Consider the following 21,766-nt stretch of genomic DNA (forward strand, 5'->3'; position numbering starts at 1 on the left):
TAAAACCATAGGAAGAGGGAAAAGTGAAACCCAACCCCCCTCAGCCTGCTGCAACCAGAAAAACCAGCAGAAATCTCTTGGTTGGTTTAAGGTCAGCTGGAGGTTTTTCTTTCTTTTTTGTCTTCTTTTTTTCCTCCCAAGTGAGACAATAAGACCTGGAGGTGTGAAAGGACCAGAGTCAGACCCAAAGAGGGATCACAAGGCTAATCTCAACAACTGAGAAACAGAGACAAATTTCACTTTGCTATTCCAGAGAACTTGCATGTTATTGCTTATTTATATTATTATTATTTTCTCATTATTTTCACTTCTTTTATTTTATTAGTATTCTTTATTTCTCTTATTTCTGTTCAGTTTTCTTCATTTCATTTGTTTAATTGCATTGTTTAACTGGTTTTCCTCATTCTCTCTTTCACAATGTATTTTTAATTTTCCTTCTTTCACTTACTTCACTTGTGTTCCAATAGGACACTACTATTGGTCATGTACTTCCTATTCTTATTCAGATCACGTAGGTTCTGTCATATGATTGTAGTTCCAATATTAGTGTAAATAATTGTTGTTCCATACAATTGTAAATAATACACAGCCACCCTCCCGGATCTTAACCCATTTCACTGTTCCCTGGAACTTTATTACTGTTGTGGTTAGGTCTATTCTCTCACACACTACACCTATTTTTTATCCTTTACTCTCACTATATCTCATAATTTCACCTCCCACAAGCTTACTGTTTTCTGGATTCAACTCACAATCCTTCCCCCCTCTAATAAGAGTCTTATCTTTCTTCCACCATTTCTAAAAAGTGGCTAGTTGGGTGAAATATTACAATTAACACTATATTTATCCAAAGGATCTCCTATCTCTTCTCTATGGGTTGGTACTTTAAATACCATAGAATATACTTCTGCAGTCTTAAACCATTTTGCCTTCCCCCTCCAACTGATCACAAAAAGGAGTAGCCGGGAGCTGTGAACACCAGTATACCCGCTGGAAGACAGAAGCAACCGACAAAGGACCACCAACAGATAATAAAGGAAGATGGTGAAGGAGTGAGTGGAAGCCACACTAACCTCCACCCAGGAATAATCTGGAATTACAACTAAATGGTGGAAAAATTACCCAGAGCAAACAACTGAACAATAGTGAGAGAGAAGCCTCAAAACCTCAGACAGACAAAAGAACCAGCCTTGACACAACCTGTGTGCACAACAGCATAAAAAACATGGTGGATGGAGTGATGCTAGTTAACCAGCTGGAGGGAAAGACCCACCAAAAATGATCCAACAACAATAAAAACCCAAATATATCCAGACAGCAAACATAAATGGCATTCCAAGAGCAGCAAGTTCAGGAGATCAAGCAGACTGCACCACTGAATGTCATAGGTTTCAAGCCACAGAAATTCACAACACAGTGAGAACCAAGATGGCGGTGTAGGTAGACAGACCGCGCCTCCTCGCACAACGAGAACTGACGGAAAATCAAACAGCAAGGAAGTCCAACACCAAGGAGATAAAAATAAACATTCATCCAGACCAGTAGGAGGGGTGGAGAGGGGCAGCCGGGGTGGAGAGGACTCGCTTAGCCCTGGCGGCACCGAGACTGGCAGAGTGTGGGACCAACGGGGCAGGCAGTCTGACCACTAGCAGACCCTGCGGCCCTACATTTGCACATAGATAAACTGGGAGGGCCGGACTCAGAGTGGTGGAGAATGGGGCAGGCAGAGCAGGGGTTAGCACCCCACCACCCCACATTCGTGCATAGATAAATCGGGATGAACGGCAGGGAGCTAAGCAGACCGTGTAAACCAGGGCTCCAGCTCGGCCAAATAAAGCCTCAAACCTCTGAATGAAAAACCTGTGGGGATTGGGGCGGCAGGAGGAGAAACTCGCAGCCTCACAGGAGAGGTCGTTGGAGAGACCCACAGAGGCCTAGGGTGTGCACAATCCCACCACTCGGGAACCAGCACCAGAGGGGCCCAATTTGATTGTGGATAGTGGAGGGAGTGAATAAAATCCGGTGGAGAGTGGAGCAGGTGCCATTGTTTCCTCTCAGCCCCTCCGCCACATACAGCATCACAGCACAGCAACCAGCGTTACCCCGCCCAGGGGAACACCTAAGGCTCTGCCCCTTTAAGTAACAGAAAAAGCAAGACCAAAAAAAAAGGCCCAAATGACAGAACACTTCAAAGCTCCAGAAATAATTCAACTAAGCAGCGAACAGATAGCCAACCTATCAAATGCACAGTTCAAAACATTGGTTATTAACACGCTCACAGAACTGGTTGAATTTGGTCGAAAACTAGATGAAAAAATGAAGGCTATGCTAAGAGAGACAAAGGAAAATGTACAGGGAACCAATAGTGATGCGAAGGAAACTGGGACTCAGATCAAGAGTGTGGACCAGAAGGAAGAAAGAAACATCCAACCAGAACAGAATGAATAAACAAGAATTCAGAAAAATGAGGAGAGGCTTAGGAACCTCCAGGACATTTTGAAATGTTCCAACATCCAAATTATAGGGGTGCCAGAAGGAGAAGAGGAAGAACAAAAAATTGAAAACTTATTTGAACAAATAATGAAGGAGAACTTCCCCAGTCTGGCAAAGGAAATAGACTTCCAGGAAGTCCAGGAAGCTCAGAGAGTCCCAAAGAAGTTGGACCCAAGGAGGAACACACCAAGGCATATCATAATTACATGACCGAAGATTAAGCAGAAGGAGAGAATCTTAGAAGCAGCAAGAGAAAAGGAGACAGTTACCTACAAAGGAGTTCCCATAAGACAGTCAGCTGATTTCTCCGAAGAGACCTTACAGGCAAGAAGGGGCTGGAAAGAAGTATTCCAAGTCATGAAAGGCAAGTACCTACATCCAAGATTGCTCTATCCAGCAAAGCTATCATTTAGAATGGAAGGGCAGATAAAGTGCTTCTCAGATAAGGTCAAGTTAAGGGAGTTCATCATCACTAAGCCATTAATACATGAAATGTTAAAGGGACTTATCTAAGAAAAAGAAGATAAAATATAGGAACAGTAAGAATGACAGCAAACTCACAGTTATTAACAACCACACCTAAAACAAAAACAAAAGCAAACAACTAGAACAGGAACAGAACCACAGAAATGGAGCTCACATGGAGGGTTATCAAGAGGGGAGTGGGAGAGGGAGAGGGTGGGAAAGGTACAGAGAATAAGTAGCATAAATGATAGGTGGAAAATAGACAGGGGGAGGGTAAGAATAGTGTAGGAAATGTAGAAGCCAAACAACTTATAAGTATGACCCATGGACAAGAACTACAGAGGGGAATGTGGGAGGGATGGGGTGGGCAGGATGGAGTGGAGTGACGTGGGGGAATGGGACAAGTGTAATAGCATAATCAATAAATATATTAAAAAAAAGTTCACACCACAAACTCGGGGAGTCAGAACAGATCAATCTAAGAAGTAGAGGCTAAGAAGAAGAGTCTCACAAACAATGAAAAGACAAAGAAACAAACCCCAAATGAAAGGAAAGGAGACAACCTCAGAAAGAATGTTAAATGAAACAGACGCAAGTCAACTATCACATATTGAGTTCAAAGCAATAGTTTTCAGGAAGCTCAATAAGCTCACTGAGAATTACCAGAAACTAAAGGGAAACTACTATGAACTCTATGCAAACTGTATCAACATGAAAAAGTAAGTAGAAATTATCATCAAGGGCCGAAGGAAGAATACATTTCTTTTTTTTATGAACGAATATGCATTTTATTGCAACATATCCAGCACAAAAAAGGGCTTTTGTACATTCATTTGTGATCATAGTTTTTTTATTTTTTCTTATTTATTTATGTATTTATTTATTTTTATTTTTTTTTAGTTTGTCGTTTGTCTCAGTTTATTTAGTTTTCTCCATAGGGTGTATTTCTTCAGTATTCTTTTTTTTTTTTTAATTTTTATTGTTATTCAATTACAGTTGTATGCCTTTTCTCCTCATCCCTCCACCCCACCCCAGGTGAACCCAACTCCCTCCCCCACCTCCACCCTCCCCCTTGGTTTTGTCCATGTGTCCTTTATAGTAGTTCCTGTAATCCCATCTTCCCACTGTCCCCCCCCCCCCCCGCCCTGGCTATTGTTAGATTGTTCTTAACTTCAATGACTCTGGTTATATTTTGTTTGCTTTTTTCTTCTATTGATTATGTTCCAGTTAAAGGTGAGATCATATGGTATTTTTCCCTCACCACCTGGCTTATTTCACTTAGCATAATGCTCTCCAGTTCCATCCATGCTGTTGCAAAGGGTATAAGCTCCTTCTTTCTCTCTGCTGCATAGAATTCCATTGTGTAAATGTACCATACACGTTTTGATCCACTCATTTGCTGATGGGCACTTTGGTTGCTTCCAGTACTTGGCTATTGTAAATTGTGCTGCTATGAACACTGGGGTGCACAGGTTCTTTTGGATTGGTGTTTCAGTGTTCTTAGGGTATAATCCCAGCAGCGGAATTGCTGGGTCAAAAGGCAGTTCCATTTTTAGTTTTCTGAGGAAATTCCATATTGTTTTCCACAGTGGCCTCACCAGTCTGCATTCCCACCAACAGTGCACGAGGGTTCCCTTTTCTCCGCATCCTCTCCAACATTTGTTTGTGGATTTGTTTATGTTGGCCACTCTGACTGGTGTGAGATGGTACCTCATTGTGGTTTTGATTTGCATCTCTCTGATGGCTAGTGATACTGAGCATCTTTTCATATGTCTCTGGGCCCTCTGTATGTCTTCCTTAGAGAAGTGTCTGTTCAAGTCCTTTGCCCATTTTTTAATTGGGTTGTTTGTCTTCCTGGAGTGGAGTCGTGTGAGTTCTTTATATATTTTGGAGATCAGGCCCTTGTCTGAGGTATCATTGGCAAATATGTTTTCCCATACTGATGGTTCTCTTTGTAATTTGGTGCTGTTTTCTTTAGCCATGCAGAAGCTTTTTATTTTGATGAGGTCCCATTTGTTTATTCTTTCCTTTATGTCCCTTGCTTTAGGAGACATATCTGTGAGGATGTTGCTGCATGGAATGTCTGAGATTTTCCTGCCAATGTTTTCCTCAAGGACTTTTATGGTGTTACGACTTATATTTAAGTCTTTTATGAATCTTGAGTTTATTTTCGTGTATGGCGTAAGTTGGTGATCGAGTTTCATTTTTTTGCACGTAGCTGTCCAGATCTCCCAACACCATCTGTTGAAGAGGCTGTTTTTGCTCCATGTTATGCTCCTGCCTCCTTGTCAAATATTAATTGACCGTATAGACTTGAGTTTATTTTTGGGCTCTCTGTTCTGTTCCATTGGTCTATGTGCCTGTTTTTATGCCAGTATCAGGCTGTTTTGCTTACAGTGGCCTTGTAATACAGTTTGATATCAGGTAATGTGATCCCTCCTGCTTTGTTCTTCTTTCTCAAAATTGCTGCAGCTATTCGGGGTCGTTTATGGTTCCATATGAATTTCTGAAATGTTTGTTCTATATCTGTGAAATATGTCATGGGTACTCTAATAGGGATTGCATTGAATCTATAAATTGCTTTGGGTTGTATGGCCATTTTGATGATGTTAAATCTTCCAATCCATGAACATGGTACATGCTTCCATTTGTTTGTGTCTTCCTTAATTTCTTTCTTCAGTGTTGTGTAGTTTTCTGAGTACAGGTCTTTTACCTCCTTGGTTAGGTTTATTCCTAGGTACTTTATTTTTCTTGTTGCTATATCAAATGGGATTTTTTTCCTGATTTCTGTTTCTGCAGTTTCGTTGCTGGTGTACAGGAATGCCTTTGATTTCTGGGTATTGACTATGTATCCAGCTGTTTTGCCAAATTCATTTATTAGGTCGAGTGGTTTTTTGGTGTAGTCTATAGGGTTTTCCATGTACACTATCATGTCGTCTGCAAACAGTGACAGTTTCATTTCCTCCTTTCCAATTTGGATGCCTTTTATTGCTTTTTCTTGTCTGATTGCTGTGGCTAGGACTTCCAATACTATGTTGAATAGGAGTGGTGAGAGAGGACATCCTTGTCTTGTTCCTGATCTTAGTGGGAAAGCTCTAAGTTTTTGTCCATTGAGTATGAGGTTGGCTGAAGGTCTCTCATATATGGCCTTTATTATATTGATGACTGTTCCCTTTATTCCCACTTTGCTGAGTGTTTTTATCAGAAATGGGTGCTGTATCTTATTGAACGCTTTTTCCGCATCTATTGATATGATCATGTGATTTTTGTCTTTGCTGTTGTTGATGTGATGTATTATGTTTTGATTTGCGAATATTGTACCATCCTTGCATCCCTGGGATGAATCCCAGTTGGTCATGGTGGATGATCTTTTTAATGTATTGCTGGATGCAGTTTGCCAATATTTTGTTGAGAATTTTAGCGTCTATGTTCATCAGCGATATTGGCCTGAAGTTTTCTTTCTTCGTTGTGTCTTTGTCTGGTTTTGGGATTAGGATGATGTTGGCTTCATAAAAAGTATTTGGGAGTCTTCCATCAGTTTGGATTTTTTCGAATAGTCTGTGAAGGATAGGGGATAGCTCTTCCTTAAATGCTTTGTAGAAATCTCCTGTGAAACCATCTTGTCCAGGGCTTTTGTGTGTTGGGAGTATTTTGATGACTGCTTCAATTTCATCTGCTGTTAGTGGTCTGTTCAGGTTTTCTGCTTCTTCTGCATTCAGTTTTGGAAGATTATATTTTTCTAGAAATGTGTCCATTTCATCTAGGTTTTCAAATTTCTTAGCATACAGTTCTTCATAGTAATTTCTTACAATCCTTTGTATTTCTGTGGTATCAGTTGTAATCTCTCCTCTTTCATTTCTAATTCTGTTTATTTGGATCCTCTCTCTTTTCTTCTTGATGAGCCTACTTAAAGGCTTGTTAATTTTGTTGGTCTTTTCAAAGAACCAGCTCCTGAATTCATTGATCCTTACAATTGTGCTTTTAGTCTCTATGTCATTTAACTGTGCTCTGATCTTGGTTATTTCCTTCCTTCTGCTTGCTCTGGGCTGTCTTTGTTGTTGTTGCTCCAGTTCTTGTAGGCATAGGGTTAGGTTGTTTGTTTGATCTGTTTCTAACTTCTTACGGTAGGCCTGTATTGCTATGAACTTCCCTCTCAGGACTGCCTTTGCTGTGTCCCATAGGTTTTGGGTTGTTGTGAGTTCGTTTTCATTTGTTTCCAGGAAGTTTTTGATTTCTTCCCTAATATTGTCCTTGACCCATTCATTGTTTAATAGCATGCTATTCAGTCTCCATGATTTTGAGTTTTTTCCTTGAGGTTGGTTTCTAGTTTCAGACCCTTGTGGTCAGAGAAGATGCTTGATATGATTTCAATTTTCTTGAATTTGTTGAGGCTTGCTTTGTGTCCTATCATGTGGTCTATCTTTGAAAAAGTTCCATGGACACTTGAAAAGAATGTGTATTTTGCTTCTTTGGGATGAAAAGCTCTGTATATATCAGTTAAGTCCATTTCCTCTAGGGTATTGTTAAGTGATACAATATCCTTGTTGATATTTTGTTTGGAAGACCTGTCCATTTTTGATAGTGGGGTGTTAAAGTCCCCCACTATAATTGTGTTGCTGTCAATATCTTTCTTGAAATCCAAGATTTTCTTTATGTATTTGGGTGCTCCTATGTTGGGTGCATATATATTTACAATGTTTATGTCTTCTTGGTGGATTCTTCCTTTGAGTATTATGAAGTGACCTTCTGGGTCTCTCTTTATGGCCCTTCTTTGGAAGTCTATTTTGTCTGATATGAGTATTGCTACCCCTGCTTTTTTTTCCTGTCCGTTTGCTTGGAAAATTTGTTTCCAGCCCTTCTCTTTCAGTCTGTGTAAGTCTTTTGTCCTGAGATGGGACTCTTGTAGGCAGCATATGTGTGGGTCATGTTTTCTTATCCATTCAGCTATTCTATATCTTTTGATTGGAGCATTTAATCCATTTATGTTTAAGGTTCTTATCGATAGGTAGCTATTCATTGCCATTATTTCCTACCTGTGTTCCTCTGTTTTTCTCTTTTCCTTCCTTTCCTTAAAGCAGTCCCTTTAGCATCTCTTGCAGAGCAGGTTTGGTGGAGCTGTATTCTTTTAGACTTCTTTTGTCTGGGAAACTCTCTATTTGGCCTTCTATCTTGATTGAGAGCCTTGCTGGGTAGTCTTGGTTGCAGGCCTCTGGTTCTCATTACTTGGAATATTTTTTGCCATTCTCTTCTGGCTTGGAGCGTTTCCATTGAGAAGTCAGCCGCTAACCTTATTGGGGCTCCCTTGTATGTTACTTCCTTTTTCTCCCTTGCTGCCTTTAAGATCCTCTCTCTGTCTTGGAATTTTGACATTTTAATTATGATGTGTCTTGCAGTGGGTCTTTTTGGGTTCCTCTTGCTTGGGACTCTCTGTGATTCCTGGATTTGGGTGACTTTTTCTCTCCTCTGATTAGGGAAATTTTCCATCATTACTTTTCCAAACAGGTTTTCTATCCCTGGCTCTTCTTCTTCTCCTTCTGGTATTCCTATTATACGGATTTTGTTACGTTTCATGTTGTCCTGCATTTCCCTTATTGCCTCTTCATTCTTTCTGAGCCTCTTTTCCTTTTCTTGGTCTTCCTGGGTGTTTTTTTCTACTTTGTCCTCCAGCTCGCTGATCCGATTCTCTGCTTCATCAAGTGTGCTTTTTATTCCTTCTACTGTGTTCTTCAATTCAGAAATTGTATTCTTCATTTCCTCTTGGACGTTGTTGATAGTTTCTATTTCCTTTTTCATGTTGATATAGTTTGCAGTGAGTTCATTGTAGTTTCCTTGTAGTTTCTGGTAGTTCTCTTTGAGCTCAGAGAGCTCAGTGAGCTTCCTGATGACCATTGCTTTGAACTCAGTATCTGATAGTTGACTTGCCTCTTTTTCAGTAGCATTCTTTCTGAGACTTCCTCCTTTCCTTTCATTTGGGAATTGTTTCTTTTTCTTCCCATTGTTTGTGAGACTCTTCTTGTTGGCCTCTGCTTCTTAAATTGTTCTATTCTGATTCCCTGGGTTTATGGTATGAACTTCTATGGTAGAATGCCAATGGGAATCGGTGGTGCTGTCTCCTTAATCTCCTGTGCTCACTGGTCTTGAGCTGATGTTTATGGGTTTAACACGGTCTACGTCTAGTCTTTTCAGCACTCCAGGTTTTGTTGTCTCACCTGTTGGAAAAAGAGAAAGGGGGGAAGAAAGAAAAAAAAAAGATGGGAAGGAGGGAAAAAGGAAATGGAAAAGGAGGAAAGGAAGGAAGGAGGGAAGAAGTAATAAAGAAAGATCGGAGGCAAGATAAGAAGGAATTTTAACGAAAATTAAAACATAGAAATAGATAAAAGAAGGCAGGAAGAAATATAAAAATGGTAAAGAATGGGAGGAAGAAGGAATGAAGAAAAAAAAAAGAGAGAGAGAGGAAGAAGGAATTCAGGGAGAAAGGAGGAAAGGAAAAAAAAATATCTTCTGCTGGCTTTAAACTGGTCAGGTTAGTTCTGCTGGTCGTCCTGTCGGTGCAACGGGAGGGGGTGGTTGGAAGGATTGGTTTCACTTTTCTCCCTTCCTGGGCCACACTCTTCGCTGTTGTTCAGCCTGCAGTCTCCCCCAGCCCTGCAGCTCCCCTCTGCTGGGTGTTCTGCCTTTGTCCTAGAGAGCTAGTAGGCCCTGCAGGGCTCTATGTGCAGGTGTTAGGTAGGCGTTGTAGGTGTGGTCCCTGGCAGGCAATCTGGCTGTTGATCAGCCAATCCAGCAGTTTGTTCTTGGGACACGCAAGCGGGGGCTCCAGCTGCTTTGGCTTGGGATGCCTGCGCGCGCAGCAGTGGGATCCAGCTGCTTTGTGTTTGTGAAGCTCTCAAGGGGCTTTGTGCTTGTAGCGCGCAGCGGTTGGATCCAGCCGCCCTGGGCTTGACTCTCTCAGGCGGGCGGGGCGCCCTGGGACTGAATCACGGGGCACTCGGGTCCGAGGTTTTGGGCCTGTGGGTGGAGCATCTAACCTCTGCTCCAGATGCTCTCGGAGGTTTCAGGTGTGGGCGCCCCTCCAGGGTATCATGTGTGTGCCCCCAGTTTGCTAATCGCGTGCGCGCAGCCGGCCTCAGGTGAGCGCCAGGGCTGCTTATCTGGCGCTCGCAGTCCCGAGGTGGAGGGGGGAGGGGCGCCAGGGGCCGCGGCTGCTGCTGAGAGTTCTCTTACTAGCCCCTGAGTGTCTCTATTTTCTTTTTCTTTTTGAGAAATTCCTCCTATTCAAGCCCCCCTGGTCCAATCAAGCACCTGGCTGCTCACAGCTCAGCCTGGCCCTCTCCCAAGACTCCTGCAGCAGCCCCTGCGCCTGGGCTGGCGCTTCTACCGCCCTTGTACCACGTGGTCCCGGGTCCCGGGGACCTTATTGTCCTTAAGCACTCTTCTTACCGTCAGATTTTTCAATGTCCTCTATCTTTGGTCTCTGATCTTCATATATGCTGGAATACTGTTGGCTGTTCGCTCTGCTCCTCAGATCAGCTAGGTATTTCCCTGGCGTTGAGAGGAAGTGGACTCCGCTCCCACCTATGTTGCCGCCATCTTCATTCTCTCTTATTTATTTATTTATTTTTTTGAGGTTCTTGAATATTTAATAGATACAGTTTCCAAAACAACTCTCATTCATTGTTATGCAAAGTATTGTGTTTAACTATGACTCTTTGATAATAACAGTCCATTGAGTGGAAATGATGAAGTTGTATAGATTAAGGTTTACAAAGTTTATAAAACAGATTAAGTCACAGCCATCACAGTAGAGAGAATGATGATGTGGATTACTTGAGAGCACAGATTATGGCCAAAAATGTCTGGATTCAAATATTAGCTTTGTAACTTCTGCTGAGGCCATTTTGGAGGTGAGAATTTATAAACAACGCCCCCCAGTGTGTTTTCTACATGGTACACTCCTGTTTGTGGTGGCCTAGACCTTCAATTAGATACAGAAATATTTGCGTTAGTTATCCCCACTGTGAGCAGCCAATGGAAATAGAGGTCTCTTCTTTTGTATACACTGGCTCTGTCACCCCATGCCTCTTTATTGGTCTCCCAGAGCTGTGGTTAAATATGCTGCTGGTCAGGAGTATCTTAGGGTTTTCACTGTTCAGCTGGGCAAACTTTGGTAAGCCATTTAATCAATAATAATCCTGCATTCTTTATGTGTAAAATTACATCTTAACTTGGGTTCCTCCCCAAAATACCTTAAAGAGGATTTTGGTGAAATAATTTTATTTAGAAGGAGGTTACAGGAGGCAAGAATGAGGGAGTAAAGAGAGTGAAAGAAAGAATGAGAAACCACCACTAGAAAATATAAGCAAAGAGTATTCAACTCTGCCAGACCTCTGAGAAACAAGAGTGGCTCCTAGAATAGTCCATCTGTGGAATGGGAAGCTGAGAATTTACTACATTCATTCTCCTCATTAGTTAAATCCCACTACAGCTCAGAGACAAGAACATTCTGAAGGGAGAAACACCCAGCATGCACCAGAGCTCCTAGAGGCCGCCCGCCGTTGCAGTCACAGTTATTGTCATTGTAATCATGTTCATTTGTATTACTCTGCAGTGCACTATATACTTTGAAACAGTTTGTTTTCTACTCATTCTCTCTCATAAATTGAAAGTAAAAGGTGTTAATCTGCTAGGCTATAACCTATCTCACATATACATTGTGCAGGATGGGAAGGAACGGATATTGTTTATATCACTTTCTTTTCTCATTGGTAATGGTCATAAAAATGAAAAAATCCTACTTTAATTCCTACTTCTTATTGGCTGTGTAATCACATACATTAAATTAGACTCATTGAGTTTGGATAGCATCACATATTCTGTTGGTCAAAATGCCTACATGAAGCCCCCTTATTACTGAATAAAGTGTCCGACCCTGTCTTTCTCTTCCCTTCCTTCTCCTGCCGCTTCCCTCTGCCCCAGCACCTGTTCCATGCATGCTTGCTTGGTGCAATTTTGTGTAATTCCTAACTACACTGTCATTGAGAGCTGTTATTTTTCAGCCTGGTGTAATGGCATTCTCTTCCTTTTCTGTCTCAGGTAGGACAATTATGTCACATGTTTTTGTTAGTTTCCCTTCTAACATTTTCTTTTTTCTTTTAATTTTAATTTTGTATTGTTATTCAATTACACTTGTGTGCCTTTTCTTCCCATCCCTCCACCCCACCCCAGCTGAACCCACCTCTCTACCCCACCTCCACCCTACCCCTTGATTTTGTCCTTGTGTCCTTTATAGTAGTTCCTGCAATCCCCTCTCCTCACTGTCCCCTCCCCACTCCACCATGCCCATTGTTAGATTGTTCTTAACTTCAATGACTCTGGTTATATTTTGTTTCCTTTTTTCTTCTATTTATTACGTTCCAGTTAAAGGTGAGATCATACGGTATTTGTCCCTCACCGTCTGGCTTATTTCACTTAGCATAATGCTCTCCAGTTCCATCCATGCTGTTGCAAAGGGTATAAGCTCCTTCTTTCTCTCTGCATAGAATTCCATTGTGTAAATATACCATAGTTTTTGGATCCACTCGTTTGCTGATGGGCACTTAGGTTGCTTCCAGTACTTAGCTATTGTAAATTGTGCTGCTATGAACATTGGGGTGCATAGGTTCTTTTGGATTGGTGTTCCAGGGTTCTTAGGGCATAATCCCAGCAGCGGAATGACTGGGTCAAAGGACAGTTCCATTTTTAGTTTTCTGAGGAAATTCCATACTGTTTTCCACAGTGGCCACACCAGTCTGCATTCCCACCAACAGTGCACTAGGGTTCCCTTTTCTCCACATCCTCTCCAACATTTGTTTGTGGATTTGTTTATGCTGGCCACTCCAACTGGTGTGAGATGGTACCTCATTGTGGTTTTAATTTGCATCTCTCTGATGGCTAGTGATGCTGAGCATCTTTTCATATGCCTCTGGGTCCTCTGTATGTCTTCCTTGGAGAAGTGTCTGTTCAAGTCCTTTGCCCATTTTTTAATTGGGTTGTTTGTCTTCCTGGAGTGGAGTCGTGTGAGTTCTTTATATTGGAGATCAGGCCCTTGTCTGAGGTATCATTGGCAAATATGTTTTCCCATGCCGTTGGTTCTCTTTTCATTTTAATGCTCTTTTCTTTAGCCATGCAGAAGCTTTTTATTTTGATGAGGTCCCATTTGTTTATTCTTTCCTTTATGTCCCTTGCTTTAGGGGATGTGTCTGTGAGGATGTTGCTGCATGGAATGTCTGAGATTTTCCTGCCAATGTTTTCCTCAAGGACTTTTATGGTGTTATGACTTATATTTAAGTCTTTTATCCATCTTGAGTTTATTTTCGTGTATAGCGTAAGTTGGTGATCGAGTTTCATTTTTTTTGCACGTAGCTGTCCAGACCGCCCAACACCATCTGTTGAAGAGGCTGTTTTTGCTCCATTTTATGCTCCTGCCTCCTTTGTCAAATATTAATTGATCGTAAAGACTTGAGTTTATTTCTGAGCTCTCTGTTCTCTTCCATTGGTCTATGTGCCTGTTTTTATGCCAGTACCAGTCTGTTTTGATTACAGTGGCCTTGGAATACAGTTTGATATCAGGTATTGTGATCCCTCCTGCTTTGTTCTTCTTTCTCAAAATTGCTGCAGCTATTCGGGGTCGTTTATGATTCCATATAAATACATTTCTGAATTGAAGAACACATAGAAAGATACAAAAGCAAGATAGATGAAGCAGAGGGTGACACCAGCGAACTGGAGGACAAGATAGAAAAAAACACCCAGAAAGAACTAGAAAAAAATAAAGGCTCAGAAAGAATGAACAGGCTGTAAGGGAACTGCAAGACAACATGAAACAGAATAATATATGTGTAATAGGGATACCAGAAGGAGAAGAAGAGCAAGGGATAGAAAACATGTTTGCAAAAGTACTGATGGAAAACTTCCCAAATCTGATTACAGAAAAAGTCACACAAATCCAGAAAATACAGAATCCCAATCAAGAGGAACCCAAAGAGGCCCACTTCAAGACACATCATGATTAAAATGGCAAAAATCCAAGACAAAGAGAGAATCTTAAAGGCAGCAAGGGAGAATCAGGAAGTAACGGAGACCTGATAAGGCTAGCAGCTGACTTCTCAATGGAAACGATCAAAGCCAGAAGAGATTGGCAAGGAATATTCCAAGTAATGAAAAGCAAAGGCCTAAAACCAAGACTACTTTATCCAACAAGGTGCTTAATTAAAGTCGAAGTCCAAATAAGGAGTTTTCCAGACAAAAGAGGGCTCAAAGAATACACCTCTACCAAACCAGCTCTGCAAGAGATGCTAAATGGACTGCTTTAAGAAAAGGAAAAAAAAAAGAGTGAGAGAGAGAGGGACACAGGAATGAAGGAAGTTAAATGGCAATGAATAAGTACCTACGAATACTAACTTAAAAGTAAATGGATTAATGCTCCAATCAAAAGCCATAGAATAGCTGAATTATTAAGAAAGCATGACCTACATACATGTTGTCTACACCCACCCACCTCAGAACAGAAGACCTACACAGAATGAAAGTGAAGGTCTGGAAACAAATATTCCAAGCAAATGGACAGGAGAAAAAAAAATGTGAGGGTAGCAATACTCATATCAGACAAAATAGACTTCAAAACAAGTGTCATAAAAACAGACCCAGCAGGTCACATAATACTCAAGGAAAGATTTATGAAGAAGACATATACACTGTAAAAATATATGCAATCAACGTAGGAGCAAGCAAATATATAAGGAAAATCTTGGAGGACTTCAAGAAAGATATCGACAGCAATAAAATTATAGTAGGGGATTTTAATGCCCCACTGTCAAAAATGGACAGATCTTCCAAACAAAATATCAACAAAGATATTGCAGCATTGAACAATGTCCTAGATCAAATGGATTTAACTTATATATATATAATTATATATATATATATCAGTTATATATATGTATATATATATCAGTTAAATATATATAGGTTTTACACATATATATAAAACCTATATATAAATATATATATATAGGTATATATAAATTTATATAGGTATATATAAATATACATATATAAAACCTCTCACACCAAACAAGCAAAATACACATGCTTTTCAAATGTGCATGGAATATTTTAAAAAATAGACTGCAGGATAGGACACAAATCAAGCCTCAACAAATTCAAGAAAATTGAAATCATATCAAGCCTTTTCTCTGACCACAATGGACTGAAACTAGAAACCAACCTCAAGGAAAAAACTCAAAAACACTCAAGCTCATGGAAATTGAATAGCATGCTATTAAACAATTATCGAGTCAAGAATGAGATCAAGGAAGAAATCAAAAAGTTTCTGGAAACACATGAAAATGAACTTATGACAATCCAAAACCTATGAGACACAGCAAAGGCAGTCCTGAGAGGGAAGTTCATAGCAATACAGGCCTACCTTAAAAAGATAGAAACATTTCAAATAAACAGTTTAACCCTACATCTAGAAGAACTCTAGGAACAACAACAAAGACACCCCAGAGTGAGTAGAAGGAAGAAAATAACCAAGATCAGAGCAGAATTAAATGACATAGAGAGTAAAAGCATAATTCCAAGGATCAATAAATCCAGGAGCTGGTTGTTTGAAAAGATAAACAAAATTGACAAGCCTTTAAGCATGCTCATCAAGAAAAAAAAGAGAGAGGATCCAAATAAACACAATTAGAAATGAAAGAGGGGAGATTACAACTGATACCACAGAAATACAAAGGATTGTAAGAAATTACTATGAAGAACTATATGTCAAGAAATGTGAAAACCTAGGTGAAATGGACACATTTCCAGAAATTTATAATCTTCCAAAACTGAATAAAGAAAAGCAGAAAACCTGAACAGACCACTAACAGCAGATGAAATTGAAGCAGTCATCAAAAAACTCCCAACACACAAAAGCCCTGGACCAGATGGTTTCACAGGAGAATTCTACAAAGCATCTAAGGAAGAGCTAACCCCTAACCTTCACAGACTTTCAAAAAAATCTAAAATGATGGAAGACTCCTACACTCTTTTTATGAAGCCAACATCATCCTAATCTGAAAACCAGATAAAGACACAACAAAGAAAGAAAACTACAGGCTATGAGGTACCATCTCACACCAGTCAGAGTGGCCAACATGAGCAAATCAACAAACAAATGTTGGAGAGCATGTGGAGAAAAGGGAACCCTAGTGCACTGTTGGAGGGAATGCAGACTGGTGAGGCCCCTGTGGAAAACAGTATGGAATTTCCTCAGAAAACTAAAAATGGAACTGCCCTTTGACCCAGCAATTCCGCTGCTGGGATTATACCTTAAGAACCCTGAAACACCAATCCAAAAGAACCTATGCACCCCAATGTTCATAGCAGCACAATTTACAATAGCCAAGTACTGGAAGCAACCTAAGTGCCCATCAGCAAACGAGTGGATCAAAAAATTATGGTATATTTACACAATGGAATTCTATGCAGCAGAGAGAAAGAAGGAGCTTATACCCTTTGCAACAGCATGGATGGAGCTGGAGAGCATTATTCTAAGTGAAATAAGCCAGGCGGTGAGGGACAAATACCATATGATCTCACCTTTAACTGGAACATAATCAACAAAAGAAAAAAAGCGAACAAAATATAACCAGAGACATTGAAATTAAGAACATTGTAACAATAGCCACAGGGGAGTGGGGAGGGGATAGTGGGGAGAGGGGTCTATAGGAGCTACTGTAAAGGACACAAGGACAAAATCGAGAGAGAGGGTAGAGGTGGGGGAGGGAGGTGGTACTGGCTGGGGTGGGTGGGTGTAAAGGGGAGAAAATGCAGACAATTGTAACTGAATAAAAATAAATAAGTTAATTAAAAAAAAAAACATCAGGCCAATATTGCTGATGAACATAGACACTGAAATCCTCAACAAAATATTCGCAAATCACAGCCAGCAATACACTAAAAAGATAATACACCATGACCAAGTGGGATTTATTCCAGGAATGCAAGGATGGTATAATATTCTCAAATCAATAAACAAGAGCAAAGAGAAAAATCACAGGGTCTTATCAACAGATATAGAAAAAAACGTTTGATATGGTAAAGCACCTATTTATGATAAAAACAAAAAAACACTCAGCCAAGTGGGAATAGAGGGAGTATTCCTCAACATAATAGAGGTCATATAAGAGAGACCTATAGCCAACATCATACTCAATTGGCAAAAACTGAAATCTTTACTACTAAGTTCAGGAACAAGACAAGGATGCCCTGTCTCACCACTCCTATTCAACATAGTATTGGAAGTCCTAGCTACAGCAATCAGACAAGAAAAGGAAATAAAAGGCATTCAAACTGGAAAGGAGGAAATGAAACTGTCACTGTTTGCAGATGACATGATATTGTACATGGAAACGCCTATAGACTCCACCAAACAACTGCTTGACCTAACAAATGAATTTGGCAAAACACTGGGATACAAAGTCAACAAAACAACAAACCTAATCAACAAAATCAACAAAAGAAACAAGCAAGCAACAAAAGAAACAAGCAAGCAATATATAACCAGAGACATTGAAATTAAGAACCATCTGACAGTAACCAGAGGGGAGGTGGGAGAGGATAATGGGTGGAACGAGGGGAAGAGTTTTCAGGAAGAACATAAAGGACAAATGGAGAAAACCAAGGGGGAGTGGAATCTGGGGAGGGAGGTGGGGTTGGCTGGGGTGGAAGATGGGGGGTAAATGCAGACATCTGTACTTGAACAACAACAACAAAATAATTTAAAAAACGAAACGATTTTTGTTGCACTCTTAAGGGCTCCCTGTGCAAAACTTTTGCTGTAGCAGTTGGTGTAGCAATTTATGAGAAATAGATTAGTCGCTTGTAGTTTTTCTTTCTCAGTTTCTTGTTTTTCTGTTTGTGAATCATCAGCTACAGCATAGCACACCTCACCCCCTATTGTCATTCTGTGCATGTGCACACACAGACACACTTGGATACTTAAATATGCCAACTTCTTCTTTTGATGTAATTCATATTTCTCAGCCTTCCCACTGCTGAACCTTCTTCAGCCTGATCTAAAGAGATTGTTTAGTGTTACTCTACTCACAGCTCGCTCTTTCTCTTCCTGTAGACTTCTCTACAGCATGCCCCTCAATTCCCATTCCCCATGTCTCTAACCATCTTTCAGTTTATTAGGAATTTTCCCAAATCTGGTACGTTAAGTCAATAGAGTAGCTAAGTTGTATCTGTCAAGATCCTTTGATTGTAATTAGTGAAAATCAATCTGGCTGACTTAAGCCAAAGGGAACTTCATTTGAGGTCTGCTAGATTGCTCATAGAATGCACTAGTCTGCAGACCAGGCTTGGAAACAGCAGCACAGGACCCAGGACATACACCAGGCCTCCCACAGCCCTAATATGTAGCCACCTTGCCAGGTAAGCAGGGCACTAAGTAAGATTTGCCTGTGCCTTCCATCCCATGTATTCTGCTCAAGAGTCAGCCAGGGAGAATCCAACAGACTTCCCTGGGCCCTGAGCCACCCCTTAGCCCATTGTTAGAAAACAGAAAGTGTTTCCTGGTGGTCAAAAAACAAACCAGAGAAAGCAAATGTCCAAAGAGACCTCTCCAGGATTTGAAAGAAGGAAATCTGACACAAGCCTGTGGTATAGGTTAAAGATCCCAAACATCACAATTCCTGGTTTTCCATTGCTTTTCATACCTGAAACACTCAGAATCCACTGGGAATGAAAATAGTACTGGAGATGCAAAAATAGAGGCTCAGACTCTTGTTCTAATTCAAATTTCATCACCCACTTACTGTACAACCTTGGGCAAGTCACCTCACCTCTCTGGTCTCTGTTGCTTCATCTACAAAATGATGACTTTAGACTACATGAAGTCTAGGACACCTTCCAATTGTGGAATTCCCCCCAAAGCTTGACAATTTTGCTTCATGTACAAAGAAATGTACATTTACCATTGTATAAAGTAACATGATCTCATAAGACACAGGTTATCATGTGTGTGGTATCTACAAATGCAATTTGGAGGGGAGAGTTGATGGCTGTTTTACAAATAATCATAATAATATAACTCGCACATAAAGCCTTTGCTATTTGCCAAGCATTGTTCTAAGCACATTAATGTGTTAATTTGTATAGTTATCACCACAGTACTATGATATAAATACTATCATTGCTTCCATTTTACTAATGAGGAAACTGAGGCACAGAAAGCCTGAGTAACTTGCTCAAGGTCACAGAGCTTATATATCCAAGAGCTGATTCAGATCCTTGGGTCTGTGCCCTTAACAAGCACAACACATGACCTCTCTGACCCAAACAAGCCAAATAAAAGCACACTAGAAAAAAATGCTATTGATTAGAAAAGCTGTGCTCTGTAATCCCACCCCCAACCTTTCCTAGATTATTTGGAAGTGTCTACTATACATATGCAGCAGTTTCTGCATTGTTACTCAACCCTCATTGGACTTTCCCTGCCTAAACATAACCACTGTTTATTTGCCTTCAAAAGTCAAACTCTAGTATTATGTCAGTGCATCTATTTTAAGAGAAGTCAAAAAAAAAGTTTTTCAAAAAGTAAAATAGAAAGATACACATGTTTGACCCACCACCACTACTTGCTAGCAGAGTCCATTTTATCTGAACTTACATCTAACCCCAATGGAATATTTTTCAGTATGTATAACCTTTAACTGCTCCATTAGCCAGGTTAGTCAGTGGAAGAATGTTTCCTTTACCAACAAGTGATTGGGTGTAGTTACTAAGAGCTGACATTCTGGATTTGCCAAAAGCATTTAAAGAAGGTGCTATGTGAGTGGGAGGAACCTATGTTTTCATCTTTGTAGATTTGATTGTATTTAATGGCCTTTCCCAATAGTCCTGGTGCTGGTGCTTCACTACATAGCAAAAACAGCCACACACAGAATGACTGTTTCTGAGAGCCTGAAGGACCCTGGGAGACTGTCTGGGCTAGTACTTTTCCTGAACCATGGAAAGGTGAAGCCCTGAAGGGAAGTATCAGCTGGAGTGGAAGGAGCCTAACCCAGGAAGTTCTCCCTCAAGGTGGGAGGGAGGGCAGGCATGCACATGCTCACCTCTCCCTCCAGCCACCACCCTCTGTATGTCCCCAACCCTGGTTATGGTCATCCCACTGACATTATGGATTTGCCAGATCAATATCTCACATAATCTGTTATTTATTTAATCTCCTCCTTTAAATCAACCCATGTTTTAAACTTCAATTCATTTATTTTTAAAAGTTTCTTTAAATGGAAAATGAGGCCTGACCAGGTGACTCAGTTGGTTGGAGCATCATCCAGTACACCAACAGGTTAGGGTTCGATTCCCTGTCAGGGCACATACCTACATTGTAGTTTCAATCCCAGGCCAGGGTATTTATGGGAGGCAGCTGATCAATGTATCTCTCACACATTAATGTTTCTCTCTCTCACTCTTTCTCTGTCTCTCTCTCCCCTCCCCCCTTCTTCTATCTCCAAAATCAATAAAAACACATTCTAAGGTGAGAATTTTTAAAATGTCTTTTATATTTATTTTTATTTTTAATTATATTTTATTGATTATGTTATTACAGTTGTCCTGATTTACCCCACTTTGCTCCCCTCCACCTAGCACTCCCTACTTCCTCAGGCCATTCCTCCACCATTGTTCACATCCATTGGTCTTGTGTATAAGTTCTTTGGCTACTCCCTTTCCTAAATTGAACTTTACATCCCCATGGCTATTCTGTATCAACTTATTTGTACTTCTTAACCCCTCACTTCTCCACCCATTCCCCCACACCTCCTCTCGTCTAAAACTCTCTTAATATCCATGATTCTGATTCTGTTCTTCTTATTTGCTTAGTTTGTTTTAAGATTCAGTTGTTCAGAGAGTCCCAAAGAAGCTGGACCCAAGGAGGAACACAACAAGGCACATCATAATTACATTACCCAAGATTAAACGCAAGGACCTACATCCAAGATTACTGTATCCAGCAAAGCTATCATTTAGAATGGAAGGGAAGATAAAGTGCTTCTCAGATAAGGTCAAGTTAAAGAAGCTCATCATCACCAAGCCCTTATTATATGAAATGTTAAAGGGAGTTACCTAAGAAAAAGAAGATCAAAAATAGGAACAGTAAAAATGACAGCAAACTCACAGTTATTAACGACCACACATAAAACAAAAACGAGAGCAAACTAGGCAAACAACTAGAACATGAGGATTGTCAATAAGGGAGTGGGAGGGGGAGAGGAGGGTAAAGGTACAGAGAATAAGTAGCATAGATGATAAGTGGAAAATAGACAGGGGGAGGGTAAAAATAGTGTAGGAAATGTAGGAGCCAAAGAACTTATAAGTATGACCCATGGACATGAACAATGGGGGGGGAATGTGGGAGGGAGGGGGGTGGGCAGGATGGAGTGGAGTGGGGGGGGAAATGGGACAACTGTAATAGCATCATCAATAAATATATTTTTTAAAAAAAAGATTCAGTTGTTGATAGGTATGTATTTATTGCCATTTTATTATTCATAGTTTTGATTTCCTTTTACCTACATAAGTATCTTTAACATTTCATATAATAATGGTTTGGTGATGGTGAACTGCTTTAGTATTGTCTGGGAAGCTCTTTATCTGCCCTTTGATTCTAAATGGTAGCTTTGCTGGGTGGAGCAATCTTGGCTGTAGGTCCCTGCTATTCATCACTTTGAATATTTCTTGCCAATCCCTTCTAGCCAGCAAAGTTTATTTTGAG

Source organism: Desmodus rotundus, chromosome 10 (assembly GCF_022682495.2).
Source record: "Desmodus rotundus isolate HL8 chromosome 10, HLdesRot8A.1, whole genome shotgun sequence".
NCBI classification, from domain to species: Eukaryota; Metazoa; Chordata; class Mammalia; order Chiroptera; family Phyllostomidae; genus Desmodus; species Desmodus rotundus.